This window comes from Sus scrofa, chromosome 6 (genome assembly GCF_000003025.6).
Source record: "Sus scrofa isolate TJ Tabasco breed Duroc chromosome 6, Sscrofa11.1, whole genome shotgun sequence".
Classification (NCBI taxonomy): domain Eukaryota; kingdom Metazoa; phylum Chordata; class Mammalia; order Artiodactyla; family Suidae; genus Sus; species Sus scrofa.
In genome coordinates this window covers 118,523,427-118,545,901 of record NC_010448.4, presented here as the reverse complement: position 1 = coordinate 118,545,901, position 22,475 = coordinate 118,523,427, and the positions used below count along the sequence as shown (strand labels likewise).

The 22,475-nt window shown below is 40.0% G+C and overlaps 1 protein-coding gene across 30 annotated transcripts in view; it reads right to left on the bottom strand.

Moving 5' to 3' along the window:
• The window catches only part of DTNA (dystrobrevin alpha), a 420,448-nt gene that overhangs the window by 207,615 nt on the left and 190,358 nt on the right, over nucleotides 1-22,475 (bottom strand). For all 30 annotated transcript variants that reach the window (XM_021096252.1, XM_021096230.1, XM_021096248.1 and 27 more), the window contains one exon: nucleotides 10,329-10,458. The gene's annotated coding sequence lies outside the window, so the exon portion shown is untranslated. The remainder of the gene's footprint in view (nucleotides 1-10,328; nucleotides 10,459-22,475) is intronic.

The window sequence follows — 22,475 nt, the reverse complement described above, 5'->3', positions numbered from 1 at the left end:
ATCCTTTCCTATCTTTCAGAAAGTGGATGACTACTATTTTACTAAAAAGCCTCCGTGCTTACAGGAGACAGAGCCTCAGAGCTGGACAAAATGGACAATCTCAAAGGAGTCCTTTTTTTATCAGATGGAGGAATTTCCTGTTAAGAGCTGAGTTCAGGGAGTTCCCGTAGTGGCTCAGTGGTAATGAACCTGACTAGTATCCATGAGGATGTGGGTTCGATCCCTGGCATCTTTCAGTGGGTTAAGGATCTGGCATTGCCATGAGCTGTGGTGCAGGTTGCAGATGAGGCTTGGATCTGGGGTTGCTGTGGCTGTGGTATAGGCTGGCAGCTGTAGCTCCGATTCGACCCTTAGCCTGGGAACTTCCGTATGCCACAGGTGTGGCCCTAAAAAGACAAAAAAAAAAAAGAACTGAATTCAGGATGGGGATTTATAAGCCCTGCTGCTCAGGCCCTTTCACTCCTTGGGATGTAGGAAGGGAAAAAGCAGGAGAAAATGGAAGGCTTTTCTATTAGGGTTACTTTATCAGTGTGCCTAATGTGTGCAAATGTTCACGCCAAGAGAGACTTCAAAGGGCTGCAGGAATGTGGCAGGGACTGAGGTGGTGGCTCGCTCCATGTTACTCAAGGTGGCACTACTGGCCCTGAAGGAGGTATATGAATTGAAGGAGGCTGAATCTGGGGGCTCATTAAACTGAGGCCATGAGGGGCCTATTTTCTGTGGCTGAATGGTAAGCATATAGTCTCCTCTGGAAATTTATAAGCCTTTTTCTTTCCAAATGTGCTTTTGTGAATGCTTCTGCTCTGGGAAGGAACCCAACTTCAGAAGGAAAACCATGTGATACCAGGAGTTATTTGTATATATTAGGAAGGAATGGTATAATAATAATAACATGTTCTTAGAAAAAGGTAGTCACCATTGGAAGAAAAATTATGGCAAGTGTTTATCTGAGTCTGAAAGCATATTAGACACATCAATAGTAAAATTTCTAGCTCATGGTTACAGAATTGTTTAGAAATTGACAGAATAGAAAGCTACTTTATTCATCTGCTTTGATGGCTTGGAACTATCAGATTCACAGTTTAAGGTTTTGCTAAAAATCAACTCTGCACAGATTTAAAAGTCAGGTTTGAAAAGTTACAAAAATCCATTGATGGTTAAAGTATAGGCTAAAATGATAAACTGTCACTCATAAGAATGCCGTAACATTAAAGCACATCATTATAAACTTTTACAAACATAATAACCCTTAGTTTTTTCATAAGAAAACATTGTTCCATCTATTCTCGTGATGATCACAATTTTTCAAATCATACTTATGTAAAGATAAACAGCATTCGGCACACTTCTGCGGAAGTGAAGGGGAAATCAACCAATGAAAGATAACACAGCAGGTGGGGACATCATCTGAGAATGTGAATACAATTATTTTTTCCAAGATACTATAGATTTATCTTACTCAAAGATCAACAGACCACATATGCTCATATTTTAAACAATTCTTTTTTACATCTGGAACGTTGATATCTATACATGAGTAGAAACCAAAGATATAGACAAGTATCTTTTTGTTTTCATATATAAGGTCCTTATGGGTTGCATAAATTCCAGAAAATATGTTACAATCACTCTCCTTGCCATTTTTAGCATCACATTATGTCTGTCATCACCTAGACTGTTTTGGGATTTCCATTAAAGGGCAGTTTGGGTTTTTATGCTGGGGTTTCACACACATGCACACAAGACAGTAAGCAGAATATGGGCCAGGAAGATATTCCTGTTTTTACTTGACCAGATGTCCAGCACCGGTAAAGCTCCTGATATTCAGCTGATTCTCAGTAAGTCCTTGATGAATAGTAACCCTGCTTCTCTGTATTATAAATGAAACCCCAATCAACCTTCTTTTCTTAGTCTTGTCTCCTTACATATGGAAACTTCTCTTAGGGAAAAGTAAGACCAAGAATTTAGGGATATTAGCTAGTTTATTTTCTGGCAGAGAGGAGCTAGGTGGTAAGAGAGTCAGATAGGTCCTAGGTGTGGCTTTGCTGCTAATTTGGGGGGTGGCACTTAAATTTTCTGGGTCTCAGTTTCCTTAAACGTATATGTGGGAGGTTGCTATGGTCTGTGTGTTTGTGGTCCCCCACACATGCAATTCATGTGCTGAAATCCTAATGCCCCATGTGATGGTATTAGGATGTGGGTCCTTTGGGAAGTGATTAGGTCCTAAGGACAGAGACCTCACGAATGGGATGAGTACTTTTATAAGAAAGGTCAGACAGAGCACTCAGGCCCCTTTTGCCTAGGGGGACACACAGACAGAGCACATGCTATGAACCAGGCAATGGGCCCTCACCAGAATTGGACCACACTGGTAGTTCGCAGCCTGCAGAACTGTGAAAAATGAATTTCTGTCATTTATAAGATACATAGTTCTGGTATTGCATTATAGCAGCCTAAACAGACAAGAACAGGGGTCTAGGTTAGACAACCTAAAATATCCCTTCTCATACTTAATGTCTAAGAATCTAAGAATCAAAGACATAATCTGGGGCAAATCTAACTAGGATATTACGTGGAATAATTATACCTTGTCTCAGGCCTCCTGGGTGCCTAGTGCAGAGTCAAGGAACATAAGAGAAATGTGATATACGTTTAAAGGACAAACGAATAAATAAATGATAATTATAGGTATAAGTGTGGCTTAAGAATCCTTAGGATTTTCACAAAAGGAAGAAATCTTTCTCTGGATACTGATTTTTGCAATTAAAATGAAGTCAGAACATTGCCTTTAAAAATTGAAGTAGAGCTGATTAACAATGCTGTGTTAAATTGTGTTAGTTTCAGGTGTATGGCAAAGTTATATATATATATATATATATATATAATTATGAGATATTGAATATAGTTCCTTGTGTTATACAGTAGGTCCTTGCTGGTTATCTATTTTATATATAACAGGGTGTATCTGTTAATCCTAAACTCCTAATTTATACCCATCCCCTTCCCTTTTGGTAACTGTAAGTTTGTTTCAGTATGATTTTATTTCTGTTTTGTATACAAGTTAATTTGTATCATTTGTTTAGCTTCCACATTTAAGTGGTATCATATGATATTTGTTTTTCTCTTTTTGAAAACTGAGTTTTATTCATATCAGTTATTCTTCTTATATGTGGTGTTTGAATCATGTAGTTAAAAAACTTCAGGACAAGTTTTTGTACTCTCTTAGGAAAAGCTAAAAGTGTCACTCTGTCTAGAGAAATTTTTATTTTACATCCAAAACAAATCTGTTCATAATTAGTCATAAATAGTCATTTCATAAATATTCTTAAGAAGAAAGAGGGAGAGAAATCCTTGCCTTAAAAAGCCCCCAGGTCTAGTGATGATTCTGTATACCATTTAGCCCTAAAATTCTATCAGACTATAGCCTGAGACATCATTTCCAGGCTTATGCTCACATCAATAAATAAGGTTTTTGCATAAATTAGGTTTCAGAACCACAAGGTGCTATATCTTTTAAACTCTTGTTGAACAGAAGTAGTGCTAATTTTAGCCTCAACCTAAACATAAACTTATTTGCCATGAGAAAAAGATCTGTGGACTTATAAATAGCTTACTCTCAGGAAATATTTTCGATGGAAAATTCTAGCATTATGTTACATACATATTCTTCTTATAGGATTAAGTTGGAAAGGTCTTTTTGGAGTGGCAGTTTGCTGCAGGAGAAAGATAAGACTTGGCATTCTAGTTCTGCCACTTACCAGAAATATGACATTGGAAACTTACCTAAACTCTTAGAACCCTAGCAATCTTCTGAAAAAGGAGGGAAATAATGGCTAATGTGAGGGGCTGTGGTAAAAATGAAAGAGATAATGTTTGTGGAGCATCTGTTTTGGTGCTTGGCACAGAATGGTACAGAGTCTCTCTGTAAGGTTCCATTTTCCCTGGTGCTCCTTATGCTTGTAATAGCCGGATGGAGCATTATCATCTTCACCACACCAACAACACTCAAGCATATCTCAAAATATGACCCTGTCTACTTCATTCCAGACCAAGGACTATTCTGAACTTGGTAAAGAAAGTTCAAAGATTAACCGAAAAACTTGTCACTTGTCCTTGATGAAAATTTCAGAGAAGATGGACAGCTAACATGAGAAATTATAACACAAGACTGTGAGTGATGGAATGAGATGGTTTCTAAAAGTAAGGGCACAAAGAGCATGGCTCAGAGAAGGCAGATTTTTCCTATGTTAGCAAAGGTCAGCTAATGAGGAACACAGGGAGGTGCTGAGTCCTAGGGTCTGCTGTGCCTCTGTTATGACATGCTAAGGGATTCAGGAGGCAGATTTTGCTCTGCAGCTGATGGGCCAACCAACTGGCTTTGAGATTGAAGTGGGCGAAGTTAACTAGATCATATTGGCTACTGTTTGTTGGGGACCCATTAGGTACCAGAAACTACTTTGTTGTTTCACGGATATTATTTTCTGGTCTTTACAAGAAATTAGACATATCTCTCCAGGTGGGGAAATCTGAGGCTCAGAGAGCTTATGTAACTTGCTGCTCAAGACTATACACTTTTCAATTAAGCAAATGGCATGAAAGAGCAATAGGGTTTTTAAAATATTAATTTTAGAACAAACCATTAAAAAATAGAAATGATAAGATCTGAATCTCAATTAGGAGGGTGGTTTAGGCAGTCACATTTTAAAAGGAAAGGAGAGTAGGAACACTGAAAACAGGGAATTTGTGGTCCAGGTGAGGCTGTTTAAAATTTGAGCAAGATTTCTAGCAAGATTTGAGCAAGATTTATTCCAGAATGACATAAATTTTATATAATAAACCATGTTGCTTCTGTGTTTTATAGTTACTTGATGACTATATTTCATGACAGAGGGTGCAGTATAATAATTACAAGCTCAGGCTCTAAGCCAGACCACCTGGATTTGAATTTTTACCCCAACTTCCTTAACCTCAGGCAGGTCATTTAAACATTCTGGGTCCTAGTTTCCTTATCTTTAAGAAAGGAGATAATAGAGAAATGCAAATCAAAACTACTATGAGGTAAAACCTCACACCTGTCAGAATGGCCATCACTAATAAGTCCGCAAATAACAAATGTTAGAAAGGGTGTGGAGAAAAGGGAACCCTCCTACACCATTGGTGGGAATAAAAATTGGTAAAACCACTATGGAGAACAGTATGGAGGTACCTCAGAAAACTAAATATAGAACTACCATATGATCCAGCAATCCCAATCTTGGGCATATATCCAAACAAAATGTTCTTCGAAAAATGCACATGCATCTGTATGTTCACTGCAGCACTACTCACAATAGCCAAGACATGGAAACAACCTAAATGTCCATTGACAGATGAATGGATTAAGAAGATGTGGTGTATATATACAATGGAATACTACTTGGCTATAAAAAAGGACAAAATAATGCCATTTGCAGCAACATGGATGGAACTAGAGACTCATACTAAGTGAAATGTCAGAAAGAGAAAGACAAATACCACACGCTAGCACTTATGTTTGGAATCTAATATATGGTACAAATGAACCTTTCCACAGAAAGAAGGCTTGTGGACTTGAAGGGCAGACTTGTGGCTGCTGGCAGGAGGAGCAGGGTGGGGAGGGGAGTGGGATGGACTGGGAGTCTGGGGTTGGTGGATGCATGCTATTGCATTTGAAGTGGATGGGCAGTGGGGTACTGTGTCTGATTGCTTGTGGTGGGGCATGGTGGAGGATGGTGTGGGAAGGAGAGTGTATATATGTGTGTGTGGCTGGGTTGCTTTACTGTGCACTGTCAGAAAACTGTAGACCTACTATTATGGAGAGAATGAAAATCATTATAAAAATGAAGGGAGATAATAATATTACTTATATCACAGGGTTGTTTGTGTTTAAGCACAAAATGAGGCACATGTGTATATAAAACAGTGTTTGGTATAAAGTAGGAGGAACCAAGGAAGCATGAGCTGGCATTGCTTTGTGCCTTTGTCTTTGTCCACTAATTGTTTATTTAGAAATTATCTCTAGTGTGCCAAGCACTGTGCTTGTTTCCAGGGATGCAAACACAATAGGGAAGAACCTCTATTACAAGATAGTCGCTAAAGGGATACTGCCTCTAAGCATCAATGACACATAACGGCATATCGCTGGGAACACTGCTCCTCCCAGGTAATAAGTGTTAAGCTAAAATATGTACTCCCTCCCCTTTAATGACAAAAGAAGCTTGAATTCTAAGTCAGGTAAGATAGTTCTTTGAGATACGAGTCCACTGTCTTCTCAGTCTACTGGCTTTCCAAATAAAGTCCTTATTCCGTGCCCCAACATCTTGTGCCTTGATTTATTGGCCTGTCAGGCAGTGAGCTATAGGATCTTGGACTTGGTTAGAGAGTAAGAGGGGGCAGATACCTGACTAGAGGAAGATTACTTCTCTCTGAGAGGAGACTAAAAACTACAAGAAAGATCTATAAGATCCCAAAATATGGAGGACCATTTAGAATAACATATAACAAGAAGACCTTGAGAGTATCAGTACGGTCCATCAAAAATAACAGGTGTGGGGTTCCCACTGTGGCTCAGCGGTAATAAACCTGACTAGAATCCATGAGGACACAGGTTCAATCCCCGGCCTTGCTCAGTGGGTTAAGGATCCAGTGTTGTCATGAGCTGTGGTATAGGTCACAGATGTGGCTCGGGTCCCAAGTTGCTGTGGCTGTGGCATAGGCCAGCAGCTACAACTTAGATTCGACCCCTAGCCTGGGAACTTCCATATACCACAGGTGCGGCCCTAAAAAGCAAAAAACAAACAATCAAAACACACCTCTATACATATTGCTTATTAGTGTAAGGACTAACACTTCCACTTCTACCCCATCCTCCAATGTGATGCTAAGATGTGCTCAGCCAAGTTATCTTTTATGATATGTGTTGCCCTTGACCCACCAGGCAGCATCATGAAGTCAGTGAGAAGGATTTCGGTAGTCTCCACCTATTATGTGAACCAAGCCCTCAGAAGCTGAGTGTTTGCATCACCGCCTCAGGGATCTCTTCCTCACTAATTCATCAGACTTATGTGTGATGTTGTATGTATTATTAATGGCGGTATTTCTCTTCCCAAGAGTATTTTTTTAAAATATGACTTTATAAAGCCTCATTTCCGTAAACCAGAGAGAAATGTTAATGATTAGAATTTTCAGGGCTCACCAGACTCTGGAAGATTTGAGAGTACCAGTTATACACTGCATCTGAGCAAACCACGCCATGGCGCTACCCATCCCTGTGTCTCTCCATTTTAGGTTATGAAGGGGTCCAAGCAATTTTGCTCACAACCTCATTTTCACATCATCTGAAAGGATTTGCAATTAGGCATTGCAGGTTTAAACGATGACATGGGTTGGATAGATAAAATTTGTTGGTTGGAAGGGACACTCTGTCCTTTTGAGCGTACCCACAATACACTGAAATGGACAGATGAGCAGTCATGATGACCTCCGAGAAAAGACGGAAAAGGAAAATGTCTCCATAAATAAATGAGAAGGAAATGAAAACAGCGAGGCACTTGCATTTAAAATAACCAAGTGAAGTGCCAATATGATTAAGTTAAAAGCTTCTCTAATAACCAGGAAGCCCTTTAGAGTGAGGGGGATTGTTGGGATGGTGGTAAATTGTTTACTTGTCCAAAAAGACAGTGGCATCCTTCAGCACTCTGCTTTCCAATATATTCAGTATTTATTTATGGGAAATGGGAAGTGTTCAGACCATAAGGCATCTTCAACTCGCAAACAACCATTACTGAAAGAGAGGTCAGATCCACAAGAAAATAAATTTGAAGCTCGAGATTTAAATGTGACTGCAGGAATGAGACTGATGCCTTAAGAAGAAGTTCTTACATTGCATGTACAGAAATTTGCGAAATGGTGAATATTAAGACAGTAACAATCATATCTGGTACATGCCTGGAAATTTAAAAATCTTCCCATTAGTTTGATACTCAAAATGGGAATATTAACAGTGATTTTGTCAACAGCAAAAAATTAATGCTACAACATCATATAGCTTACAATAAGGGGCTTTAAATAGACTAGGTTAAAGGATTTTTTTTTGTGTGTAAAAATATCCAGCTTTCAATTTAGCTTAAATCTTTCTTTCCTGAGAGTTATTTCTTTTTCTTGGGAGGAGCACATCATCCCTGTTCATTTTTCTTCTAATAGTTTGGGGAGAAATCAATGAAATACTGATGGGTCAGTTAGGACCTAACCCAGAAAAGAGAAAACAGTCTATGTATTTAAAACGGATGGAATTTAATTCAGGAAAATGGTTACACAGGTGATGGAAGAATTGAGACGCTAAACTGAGGAGAGTGAATCAACCTGAAGATTAGAGGCAGCAGGAAGCCACAGACACCACCACCCACAGGTCTCAGGGGACAGTGGGAAAGAGGTGATATTATTGGAGCTCAGAGTTCAAGGTCACTGGGGGAAGCTGGAGGCAACTGAGGGTAATCTGGGGGCTGGAAAACCTAGCCCATGGGGGTCAACTTCCAAGGAACTAGGAGAAAAGAAGCTGGGCAAAAGTTAAAAACAGGTACAAACTGGCACAGTCAGAAAATGGAGACTTGAGTAAGTTAAGTAAATAAGTTTTCCATTTTCATTTTCTCCTCCGGAGCATTGTTACACGTGGCAAATTGATTTACTGATATTTTTAAAGGACATTAAGTTAGCTCCTGGGAACTGCATTCAACCTGGGAACTGCATTCATTGTAAATAAATGAAATCACCATTTTAGTTCCACATATGACCTCAGTGAACCACATTTACACACCCTTAAGATGATGAGACAACAATCCACCTTCACTCTGAAGTTAATAAAAAGTAGAAAGGAAGCATCACTCTCTTTTTGGATGTGATTTAGGCAGTGCTCAGTGCTTTGTCAGTAGCATTTTTCCCCACTTTTTAATGACTTATTTATATCTATTCTTTCATGTAATTCGTGTAGAAATTACATTTATATCTGATATTATTTTTTTGTTACTGAACATTAATTTTATTTTTTTGTTGTTTTATTCAGAATTGTGAACAGTGGTACATTCTGATCTTCTGGAAATCACCATTCTCCAAAGTAGATAATGAAAACCACCCTTTGGGGGAGGGGGAGGGAGTGGGATGGATGGGGAGTTTGGGGTTAATAGATGCAGACTGTTGCCTTTGGAATGGATTAGCCATGACATCCTGCTGTGAAGCACTGTCTAGTCACTTATGATGGAGCATGATACTGTGAGAAAAAAGAACATATACATGTATGTGTAACTGGGTCACCATGCTGTACAACAGAAAAAAAAAATAATGTATTGGGGAAGAAAATAAAGAACAGTAAAAATGGAAAAAAATTAATTAAAAAAATAAAATACTACTTCCCAGGATTAATCAATAACGAAGAGGTTCCCACATGGAGAGGCCCCAGGAGTGGCAGGAACAATAAATAAAATTGCAGAAGTACTGGGAAAAAAAAAAAGAAAAAAGAAAACCATCCTTTGAAAACAGGTCTGATTTAGGAAGAGGTGGAAAACCACACAATTTCCTCAATAAGACCACCACTCACTTCTTCTATTCGTCTACGTACTGCTGAGAAATGACAATGGCCTATTGCAGACTAATAGAAAAGCAGCAATTCGTATGCTCACATCTTTTGCAGCGTGGAAGCGTACTTATGTAGGGTGATGTAAAACATATTTATCCATCTGTTTCATGGCCAGGCACAATGAAGCTTAACGTGTGAGCACGTGTGTGTGCTTAATGGTACACAGCAGTCTTCAAACCAAACCTAACCTAACCCATGCCCTGCTTTGATTTGAGCAATAAAAAATCGCCCCATGGGCAGGCTCGGAAATGTTAGCCTTAACTCACACTCAGACTCATAATGATTAAACTGTCATTACCACCATCACATTTCTCTCTCATTTATGTCATTACAACATGGACTTGTCTCATTTTGGCTTCTTACTCTGATTATTAAATACTTTTATATATTTAAAACATTAGATGGTCTTTAGAATAGAATGAGGCATTACTGCATTTGCTTAATAGAAATCAGGAAGCGATGTCAAGGTCGTCTCTATATCTCGCACCTCACAGTTCAGAAGGTTTCTGATTTAAAAAAATAAACAAAAGGCACAGAAACGACGTCTTTCCCGGTGTGGCACCTCACTCAAAAATATAAAACCCTGATAATATTTCACCCCATTTTCATGCAGAGGAGAGAAACATTTACAGGGGAAATAATTCAATGCTCATCTTAAGTTCTTTGTCTCAGACTCACTTACCTAAAATTCAATGAAGAAATAGCATGAACTTTCCAAAACCATCTATTTTCTTTTCTTTGAAATGGCAGTCGACTCTGGCATTTAAAGACTTTCCAAGGGTTTCATCCAGGGGCAGGTAAATCTCACTTATCTGCAATGAGAAAATACACTTTTATTTAACGAAGCAACTTACACTTACACATTCTTACTCATTTGTTATAGAAACAGAATGGGCAGATCTAGAACATATGGTGTTTGGTGAATCCCCTCATACACTGAGAATGATTTGTCATACTCAACTCAGAACCATGGTTTTCATTTACCATCAGAAATGTTTAGAAAAATAGATGTTTGTGCCAGAAGTCACATTACAGATGAGGATAGTGAGGCCCAGATGGGGTAAAATGACTGTTCCAGGTTGAGTAGCTGGTGAGTAACAGAGCGTGGCCTTGAACTTTGGGCTCCTCACATCACCTTTGGATTTTGGTTGATTAAAAACATGGAAATGGGAAACAGGGAATCCTCTGCATTTTCCAAGTTGGTAATTTTCTGGAATATTGTCTCGCCACAATTTCTCCAAAAGCCAAAGAGAAGACAGTTGAGGGTAGATTCCTCAGACCAGCATTCTCTCCATCGGTAGAAATTCTGCAGGACCTGGACCAGCACAGAGGCACCCTCATGATCCACTCACATGAGGGTGTGTAGCAATGACACAAATATGAAAGAGTTAATAGGTTGTCTGTTGGTGTTTCTTCATAAAGCAGAATTTTTTTTTTTTTTTTTTTTTTTTTTTTTTTTTGCAAGGGGGCAGCCCTGCAGCATATGGAAGTTCTAAGGCTGGGGATCAGATCCCAGCCACAGTTGCAACATACTTCACAGCTGCAGCAGTGTGGGATCTTTTAACCCACTGTATTGAGCTGGGGATTGAACCTGCATCCAGGTGCTGCAGTGATACCGCTGATTCCATTGTTCCACAGCGGGAACTCCAGCAGAGCAATTTTTACCGTCTTTCTTTTGAGAAAACTCACAGAAGAGAATGGAAAAAGAGGCTCCACATAGCAATTGCTGCAGAGTCCCTGTCCTGCTGCGTGGAAATGACCAGGTCCTCCACCCACCATCTCCCATCAGCCAGCCTTTCCCAATTTTCTTTCTTCCCCTTCCATTCCCCCCTTTCTTTTTCTCACCAACACACAGGTTAGATGTTACTATCCCACCTGCTAGGTGGCTTGAAGCAGCAGAAATTTGAAGCTCAGAAAATCTCATGTTTAAGATGAAGGAAAAGAATGGGAAGAAGGTGTCTGATGGAGTGGGGTTGGAAAAGGAGGGGACAGAGGAGCCTCGCTCAGCACCCTGGCTGGTGGTAGGTGGTCTCTGTCTCCAGCCTCACTCTGCACTTTCCTTCCCAACTGTCTTCTTTGTCCCAGGTTATCTAAAATGATGGCAATAATTATTTTAGTTTTCTTTTCTTTTTTTGGGGGGGTGCACCTGTGGCATACAGAAATTCCTGGGCCAGGGACTGAACCCTCACCACAGCAGCAATCAGAGCCACGGCAGTGACAACACCAGATCATTAACCCACTGAGCCACCAGGAAACTCCCAGCAATAGTTATTTTAGCTTTCACGGCTTCAGGTCTCCTACACTTTGGGGTTCATGGAGAAAATTCTATACAATAATTCCTCCCACCTCTAATCCAAGTTCTCAGCTATATCTGTGATTGCATTACATTTACTTAACAGGAGATGAAGACATTTTCACTACACAATTAACCCTTGTTCTGTCGCATTAGAACCCAATAGTCTTTCACTCAGATTCGAGGTACATGCATGTATTTAGCATTCTTTGAATTAAATATATTATTACAATAGACACTTCCAGATATTTTTGTTGCCTTAATGGACAGGCTACTAAGTTTTTAAAAATTGGAGTGTGGGTAAATTAGACTTAAGCACCTGGGGACAGATTATATATTAAAAATATCATCTCTCCCTTGTGAAAGCAACTCTCCAAGCCAGAGCATCAGGGAATGAATGGAAATCTTACACAATCTTATACACTTTTGTATAAGATAATATATATGTATATAGTAAAGTTTACATACGTAGATAACTTACACCCGGCTGTATCTGGCAATGGAGAATCACTCAAGAAATCCCTTGGGCCTGGGCACCTCTTAAGATTGTGCTGTTGGTTACCGTTCCTCAGTCCTGGCAACTTGGGGAAGGATGTTTTGCATTTTTTGTGTTTCCCAGGTCCCTGGGTCATCCAAGACTATAGGAGACCAGGAGGGAGATGAACCAATGCTCAGATAGAGATTCTGTATGAAAGGACCTACAGGGAGGCCCACCTTACACGCCTTGAACTGGGGTCTAGGATGCCAATGAAAGTTGCCATTTGGATATTATTATTATTATTTTTTCTTTTTAAGGCTGCACCCACAGCATATGGAAGTTCCCAGGCTAGGGGTTGAATCGGAGCTGCAGCCGCTGGCCTATCCCACAGCCACAGCAACTCCGGATCTGAGCCATGTCTGTGACCTACACCACAGCTCACGGCAACGCCAGATCCTTAACCCACTGAGTGAGGCCAAGGATCGAACCTGAGTCTTCATGGATACTAGTGGGGTTCATTACCGCTGAGCCACAATGGGAACTTCTGGATGTTAACGTCATCACAAGCCAGCTTTAGATTTTGCTCTTCTTCCTCCTCCACCAGCAAGTGACCCCTGTCTCAACTTGTATCTCAAAGGCAGGGGTCCAAACAAGTTTCCTGGTAGGCAGATCCACACCTACCCCTCCTGGCCTCTGTCCCCTGCGACCACTGCAGAGTACGTGGAACTGATTATCTATAATTCTTTCTACTTTCTTGCCTGAGGGTGGCCGCCTTCCAAACTGCCAGGGAATTAAAGGCATATATTCCTCCCACCCCACCCCACCCCAACGCTCCCCTGCAGCCCTGTGGACACTTGCAAAGCAAAATTCTCATGTGAGCATTGAAGCAGAAGAGAAAAATGATTCCTTTCTCTCTTTAAATTGTCACTTAAATTTTCATTTAAATACTAAGTCAAATCTGCTAGCAAATTCTAGTTTGTCTAATGTGTGACCTGAAGTTAAAATTTAGTGTCATGGGATAAAATAAACTCTGTCTCCATCATCTGGCTCCCTGAAAAGTTTTCAGTCACTGCCTGGACCGGAGTCAGGAGTCAATATCTTACCCCAGAGTACCACAGAGAAAGGAGTATTTAGTGCATTTAGGTGTTTGTTTTTTAATTTTAATTTAATTTTATTTTTAGAGCTGCACTTGTGGCATATGGAAGTTCCCCGGCTAGGGGTCGAGTCAGAGCTGCAGCTGCCAGCCTACAACACAGCCATGGCAAGGCCAGATCTGAGCTGCATCTGTGAGCTATACCACAGCTTGCAGCAATGATGGATCCTTAACCCACTGAGTGAGGCCAGGAATGGAACCTGCATCTTCATGGATATTAGCTGGGTTCTTAACCCACTGAGCCACAGTGGAAACTCCCTCTTCATTTTTAGTTGTGCTTGGGAGACTACAGCACTGCAGTCCAGCTTTCTAGACTTCTGAGGTAAGGATGGAGATTACTTTCAGATCAGATTCAGTGTTTTGAGGACCATTTACAGATGATGACAGTTGGAAGGGTGTGCCAGAAAAATGCAAAGATGGAGAGCTGAACTGCATTCATTAACGTGAATGTGGGTCCTTTCTGGTATGTAACATTATTAATTGGTGTATGTTGTTATAGTTATTAAGGGATTTGGCTAACAATAGAAAAAGTCACTTGGGAAACAATTACTGTTGTTTAAGTTGTCTCTCCAACAACTTAAACAGGTCCTGCTTTTTACTCTTTGCTGCCTTAGTCACAATGATAGGGTGTCATGCCAGTGAAGAGGCTGAGCTCAGGACTCTGGCTATAACCTCTTCAACCACAAACACAACATCAGTCAGATCCTTAACAATAATGAGGCTGGTAGAAGAGGGAACACTTTGGTCTGAAAGGTCCCTGAAGCATCTTCTGGTGTTATGGAAAGGAGGCTGAATAGGATTGGAAGCCTGGGTTTTATTTTTGTTTCTCCCACTAACTAACTGGGCAAATCATTCACACTTAACTGGCTTTCAGTTTTCTCATTAGTAAAACGAAGGTATCGGTTGAGACCAATGCATCTCAACCAGGGGTGATTTTGTCCCCACTTTCCAGAAACATTTGGCAATGTCTGAAGACACTTTTGCTGGTGGATGGAGGGGAGGTGCAACTGGCATCTAGTAGGTAGTGGCCAGGGATGCTGCTGGACATCCTACAATGCACAGGGCAGCCCCCCACAGAACAGAATTATCCAGTCCAAAATGACAGTAATGCTGAGGCTAAGAAACAGTGGTTTGGTCCCTCTCAGTCCTAATACTATTCTATAATTGCACCACTGGTCCCCTTCAGACCTCTGGAGCTGCACAAGGTTAGCCTAATTCCCCTCTGGAAGTGACCTCCCATTCTATCAAGTACATCAAATTCCTGCTACACCTCCCAGCTCTTCTCTTAGCTCCTTCATATCCAGACTTTGGTGTTTGCACACCATCCTTTGTGTTCCTTCATTGTAGCCCATGTTACCATGTCAAAGTGCTATAAACTTTCTTCTCTCTATAAAAATATGTGCAACTTGAGGACAGGGACTGTCTTGCTTATTTCTTCATCATCTTTAGCGTGTCATCTTTAACAATGGATAATACTCCTCACTAAATATTCATTCAACTGATGGTGACACAATTAGCAAAAACAAAGCTCAGAGTTTTCTCACTTGGTTCTTACACAGAGTTGTGCTGTAAGCTCACTTAGCTCATTTCACTGGTTTATTAGTTACTAGCCTAAGAACATTAAAGTGGCTTAGGAAGTTAGAGTAAGTGGATTTGTGATTGTGGCTCCTGGACTAAATTCAGAATCACCACAGACACAAAGCTATTAGGTCAGAGTCAGGATGGAGGCTATTGGGAAATGGGCCTTTCTGGATGCTTTAAAGATGGAGACAGACTTAGTGCTCAGGGATGGATACTTGGGCATCCTCCCCATTCCAAGGATTTGTTCTTGTTGACACAGACTTCAGCCTGAGAACCAGGAAGGTCTTGTATGTCTGAGCATATTTCCTATTAAGGGCATAGATTGCTGCTTCAAGCTCAGAGGATAAAGAGGCTGTTGCACTCAGAGCCCAGCTGCTCCAATCCAATGTGGTCCCATCACGAAGGGCAGAAGCAGTAGGATCCCACCAGGGATTCTGGGCGCCAAGGGAAGCACCACTGAAACTGGCTGCATCTGCCTCTTGCTGGATAGACACCTCATTTCTGTGAGTCTTTGGCCAAATAATCAGGGAAATGAATCTAACTTCAGAGGGAGTCATGTATCTGTAATTTCTATCAGCTTCTACCCCATTGATTACAGAAACATGTGCTGTACTTCACAATTCTAAAAACCTAGGCCCATACACAGGGAAAGCAGAGTCATTGCCTCACCTCAGTCACCTGCTTTCCTACCCCCATAACACATAACAAGAGTGCAGGAGAATATTTGAGCAAGAGGAAGGTAGTTGCAGAGTATTCGATTTCCCTCTTGATATTTTACCAATAAACAGGGATTTAAAAAAATCATACTTCATCATTAAGGTTAAAGTAAGATAAAGCAGACAGAACAACAGTTTTTGGATGAAATAGCTGTCAGAAGGAATGGACATATACATTCTGCAGTGAATGTAGAATTTTTTCCAGCATAAAAAAAGCCAGATGCTTGCTGACATCCAGAAACTCTTAAGAAAAAAAAAAAAAAGCTTGTCAATACCAGTTCAGGCGAGCATTTAGTCAACTGTTTTTAAAGGTGCTGAGAAGGAAGAAGGTGGTTTATAAATGATTCCTCAGCGCTGTTCCTTGCACAGCATGTTTTTCAGAGGGATTGCCTTTGTGTTTCTACCTGCTGCATCTCACTGTAAGACCAAGGCCGTTGCTTACCCAGATGATATATGCATTTTAAAAGAACATTTCCCACCCAGTTCCCATATGTTTCATGATTTGCACTGTGCCTGGGCAGTGTCCCTCACAGAGGAGCTCAATTGTGGAGAACTCACTTGCGTGTCCATCATTTTTTTTTTTAAATAATAAGTGTGAAAATAATTAGCTACAGGCTAGTATTCATAAATAAGCAAGTTTAATAAACAATCAAGAGATGGCTAAAAACTTTTTTAATAATCAAATTTTTAAAAATCATCAAAGTAATTTTACTTTTAGGAAGTGTGGAAAATACAATAAAGTATAAAGAAAACCAATATCATCCACGTTCCACCATCCAGAGGCCATCCCTATGAAGATTTTATACATTTACTTACAATTATTTATATATATATTTGCATATATATTTTTTTAATGAAGTTGAGGGATTAGAAGATATATATATATAATTTTATTTCAAATTTTACTTTTACTTTTTGTATGCTTCTATTATTAGTGATCCAATATATTCAGCATAAATACTTCCTCTTTTGTGTCTATGAAACTATTTTATAAAACTTGCTAATTAGGAGTTCCCGTTGTGGCGCAGTGGTTAACGAATCTGACTAGGAATGATGAGGTCGCGGGTTCGATCCCTGGCCTTGCTCAGTGGGTTAAGGATCCGGCGTTGCCGTGAGCTGTGGTGTACATTGCAGATGCGGCTCGGATCCCGCATTGCTGTGGCTCTGGCGTAGGCTGGTGGCTACAGCTCTGATTGGACCCCTAGCCTGGGAACCTCCATATGCCGCAGGAGCGGCCCAAGAAACAGCCAAAAAAAAAACACAAAAAAAACCAAAAAAAAAAAAAAAAAAAACCAAAAAAAAAAAACCTTGCTAATTAAAGGATATGACATATGAAGGTAGGAGGCATCCACAGTCACCAAATGCTTCTTTATATTCATGCACTTTATATGCACTCATATCTACACAGAACATTTCTACTATATTTCAGAATAAAGGAGTAGGTCATTTTATTTTATAGTAGTGAGTATTTTCTTATAGAAACTTCTATTGTACAAAACCCATGTTTCCCAAAATACCAGAAAAAAAGGACTTATTTCTTTCATTTCTCTCTCTCTCTCTCTCTCACACACACACACACACACACACACACACACGTACATATATATTTAATTTTATGGTTGCACCCATGGCATATGGCAGTTCCTGGGCCAGGGATCGAATCTGAGCCACAGCTGCGACCTACATGGCAGCTGCAGCAATGCAGGATGTTTTAACCCATTGTGCAGGGCTGGGGATTGAATCTGCAACTCCACAGTGACCTGAGCTACTGCAGTAGGATTCCTAACCCACTGTGCCACAAGTGGGAACTCTCAGAATATACTTTTTTAATTTTTTTTTTTTTTTTTGGCTATGCCAGTGGCCTGAGGAAGTTTCTGGGCTGGGACTCAAACCTGTGCCACGTTAACCCAATGAGCCAGCCGGGAACTCTCTCAGAAATACTTTCTCAAAAATATCCTTAAATGGAAACCTCCTTTTATGAACAATATGCAACTAAACAGAATGAATGCAAAAACTACCCCTAGTGATGACCTCATTAAAACTTTAAACTCTGCATGTTGAAATTAATTCCTAGTAAGGCAGAAAGATAAACATATTTTTGCTGACCAGAAAAAAAAAAAAGGTTTACACAAGCTCAGCCTTGTGTCTTTCAGTGCACCTGGAAAATTGATCAGAAAAAGAATGAAATTAAACTTGGAGGGTTAAATCAGAATGTGCCAAAGATTCCTCCAATTAGTTTTTAAAAAGACAAAATTTTAATTAGCTGCATGTAGGTATATGATAGATTCTATTGAAATTTCACTGATAGTATGTACCCATCAATATCTTGCTCCAAATTATCTTCATTCATTTGGTAAAGTCCTGCACACTTCTAAGAGATTAACGATGCACTGTGACTTGACATATATCTGTTTGATTTTACCCTGATGTAAAGATGGAAGCAAACAGAAAAGAAGAAGGGAAGGAAAGAAGGAGGGAGGAAGGAAAGAAGTCATGAAACTTAATACCAGGGGAAAAAAGCCAAACTAAAAAGAAATTTTTTTCTAGTACTTGTACCAGTTACATTAGTAACATTTAAAAAAAGGATGGATACATTCAGGAGTAAATGTTTCCATGCAGAGTATCATACCTCCCACAAATATCCTGAATTAAAATTTTGTACTAAGTGGATAGAATTCCACATTTTAAACATTACTCTTATCTAATATGCATAAAACTTAACCATAAAGTCTTATAAATCAGTCTGTCTGCAAACATAGCAGTTGTTTGGATATGATTTCAGTGACAAACTTCTTTTTTTTTTTTGGCTTGCACTATATCTTGTATATCTTACTTCCCCAGGGGGAAAAAAAATTAAGTGCAAAACATGGATGAGTGTTTTCTTAGACAAAGAAGTGCTTTTTCTGGAAATCATAAAGAGACAGAAGGATCTAATTCTGGGAGCCAACGTTCAAGCCTTGTCCTTATGGGGTGCACTTTGACCTTGACTGATGGCCTTGAATATGTCACATGCCCTATTGTCACCTGAGGACAACTGAGAGCCTGACTTATCATTTTCATCTGATTCAAAAGGGATGAGTGGCTTTATAAAAAAAAATGGAGATAAAAGATATAGCAGTTAATTGGGTATTAGTAATTTCCATGCCACTTGGAATTAAAAAAAATGATACTATACTATACATCATAGGTACTCAAACCCTTTGTTTTGGAGACCCCAAAGAGCTTGTGATTATGTCTGTTATATTGATCAGTATTTACCTTATTAGAAATTCACTTGGGGGAGTTCCCATCATGGCTCAGCATAAATGAATCTGACTAGCATCCATGAGGATGCAGGTTTGATCCCTGGTCTTGTTCAATGGGTTAAGGATTTGGCATTGCCTTGAGCTGTGGTGTAGGTTGCAGAAGTGGCTCGGATCTGGCGTTGCTGTGGCTCTGGCACAGGCCAGCAGCTACAGCTCCGATTTCACCCCTGGGAACTTCTTTATGCTGTGGGTGCAGCCCTAAAAAGACCAAAAAAAAAAAAAAAAAAAAAAAAAAAAGAAAAGAAAGAAAGAAATTCACTTAGGAATTTAAAAAAAATTATAAATTTATTTACATAATAGTGATAAACCTTTTAAATGTGGCAGAAGTAATATCTTTAAAAAAATAAAATAGTAATATTTTCCCAAAAAAACAAACAAAAAAACAGTAGTGAGACATATGGCATGCTTTTGCATTCTTAGAAAACTCTTTAATTCCTGGCTTCATTGAAAGAAGATAGCTGGGTTTTCATACCGGCTTCTGCATTCAACCTATTGCAATATGTTGTTTTGATTGAAGAATATAAAGAAATTCCAAGTTTACATAGATTGTATGGTTCGGAAAGGTAGAGTATTTTCACAACCTGTCAGATGATTGTGGATATTTTGCTTTGACTGGACTCTGAAACTCAGGTGGTTGTTTCTTCAAGGTGAATTGCCACATGGAACCTGGAACCATAGTAATCAGCTTCGTGTGGTCCATTATATGAAAATCCATGATCTATCTCACACTTTGTACAGATTTTTTTTTTTTTTTTGGTCTTTTTGCCTTCTTTGCCTCTTCTAGGGCCACTTCCCATGGCATATGGAGGTTCCCAGACTAGGGATCTAATCAGAGCTGTAGCCGCTGGCCTATGCCACAGCCACAGCAACACGGGATCCAAGCCGAGTCTGCAACCTACACCACAGCTCACAGCAATGGAAGATCCTTAACCCACTGAGCAAGGCCAGGGATCAAACCCGCCACCTCACGGTTCCTAGTCGGATTCATTAACCACTGCGCCACTACGGGAACTCCTGTACAGATTTTTTTAACTTATGCATGATTTTACAACATCATGAATCACTCATTTGGGAGGTATCAGTTCACAGAGTTATGCAGATCTCCCAAATGTCAATGCATTTCAGTAACAAAAAGTCTACTTTTTAATATCACCATCAATCTTATCAGAAATATCTTTTAGGTATTGGGAAGCTGTCAAACTCACGGGCAGATGTCAGCTTTCCAAAATTCTAGTTTTGACTTCAGAGTTTGAGTTTTTTTCTTTCTTTCTTTCTTTCTTTCTTTCTTTCTCTCTCTCTCTCTCTCTCTCTCTCTCTCTCTCTCTCTCTCTCCCTCCCTTCCTCCCTTCCTTCCTTCTTTTTTTGGGCGGGTGCACACTGGAAGCATATGGAGGTTCCCAGGCTAGGGGTCGAATCAGAATCAGAGCTATAGCTGCGAACCTATACCACAGCCACAGCAATGCCAGATCTGCGCCGTGTCTACAATCTACACCACAAATCATGGCAATGATAGATCCTTAACCCACTGAATGAGGCCAGGGATCAAACCCGTGTCCTCATGGATATTAGTCAGATTCATTTCTGCTGAGCCATGATAGGAACTCCCAAAGTCTGAATTTTATCATGGTCAGAGAATACTGTTAGCTTTCTCTGCAGTAGACAGGCTCACTTCATTCATTTTCAAGGAAATTGTTGCTGAATACCATGTCTGAGTAACCATAGTGTGTGTGTCTGCCAGTGGTTCTCTCAAGAAAACAGGTTGTTCTGTGCAAGAGGTGGCTTGATCAGTTTGCACACCAAGCAGTCTTACTTTCAGATGCCCACTGTCCTTCAATCTATTTCAAGAGTACTCTACGTTCATATCCTGTTTCCTTCCACAATATTAAAACAATGTGCATCAGAGTTGCAAGACTGAAAAGATTATTATTTCTGTTCCTTGCTTGTGGTTTTACTTTTTCTGCATGGGAGTGAGGAAGACGACTGCTACGGTATAGTTTGCTGCCATTGGCTTGATTCGTAACAATATTACAGCAATTTTATCCACCATTCCTTTTTCGCCATCATTGCAAATGTCCACACAAAGTGGTAAATAATGTGGTAGAGGCATTATTAAAATAGTTTTGACCTCCAGGACCCCATGAGAGTGTCTTGGGGACTACACGTTGGGAAGCATTGGCCTAAAAGGATGGGAAAATAGTAAAGTGGTTGAGTAAAGGCTCTGAGGTTGGGACAAGGCCACCGGTAGATCTCACCCCATTACTGATTTCATCTCTACGCAATTGAGCAAGTTACGTACCCACTCCAAGCCCCATGTCCCACACCTCTAAATTAGGAATAATTAAAGGAGATCCTTTAGCACAGTGCCTGACACACAGTAACGTCAATATTAACTATGGTTACTAATATTTATATTGTCACTTCTTTTTTGAGATCAAGAAGCAATGATGTAAGTCAGAGTATCAGCTGTGTCTGTGGGAATCTGTTTATGCTATACCAATCTATGTTTAGTTCTACATTTCTTCTGTGAGTGCAAGCTACATGAAGATATAGTTATTTTCCAACTATGTTGAGTAGAGATTGATAGTTTGCCCTTCGTAGGCTGATTTTGCAAATTCATGTATAGTCAGTTATGAGAGCTTTCTTGGTAGTTAAGAGCTAGTGATGATGAATGAGCAATGGTATTTTGAAGGGGACCCGCGATCTCACTCTCTGATCTGCCACCTGCCACAGTCATGAGAGGGAAGTGGACGCTATCAGCGGGTTAACTATGATCAGATCACAAGGAGTCACAGGGGCCCCATTTACCCAAGGCCTAGAAAATACATTTACTCTTGCCCCCCTTTCAGTCTTTTTGCCGCTTTGTGGAGAAAACACTGAATTCAAGGAAATGGTCTCTAATGAAAAAATAAGAAACAAGGGTATTTGCCACAATAAAAGGTGAGGCGGCTGCACATGCACGCATGCACGCACACACACACATACACGTCTGTCACACTCTCCCTAAAAGGAATTCGGCAGAGACTCTGATGGGTGGAAAAGTCTAAGCTCATAGGCCTATCTAACTGATGTCAATGCGGAAAAATAGGTGGGTAGAATAAGTCAAGGAGACTCAGACACATTCTGCCTGTATTTTACTCCTCTGAATATTTTTTACCATTTCAAAGACATATGGTCTCTCTTACTTTCCTTGTAATTATAAGTGGTTCGCCTGGTCTATTTTTTTTCTAACACTTTTGATATTGACCTGAGTACAAAAGAAAAATCCAAAACCAGACAGCTCCTAACAGCAAGAAAACAATGATG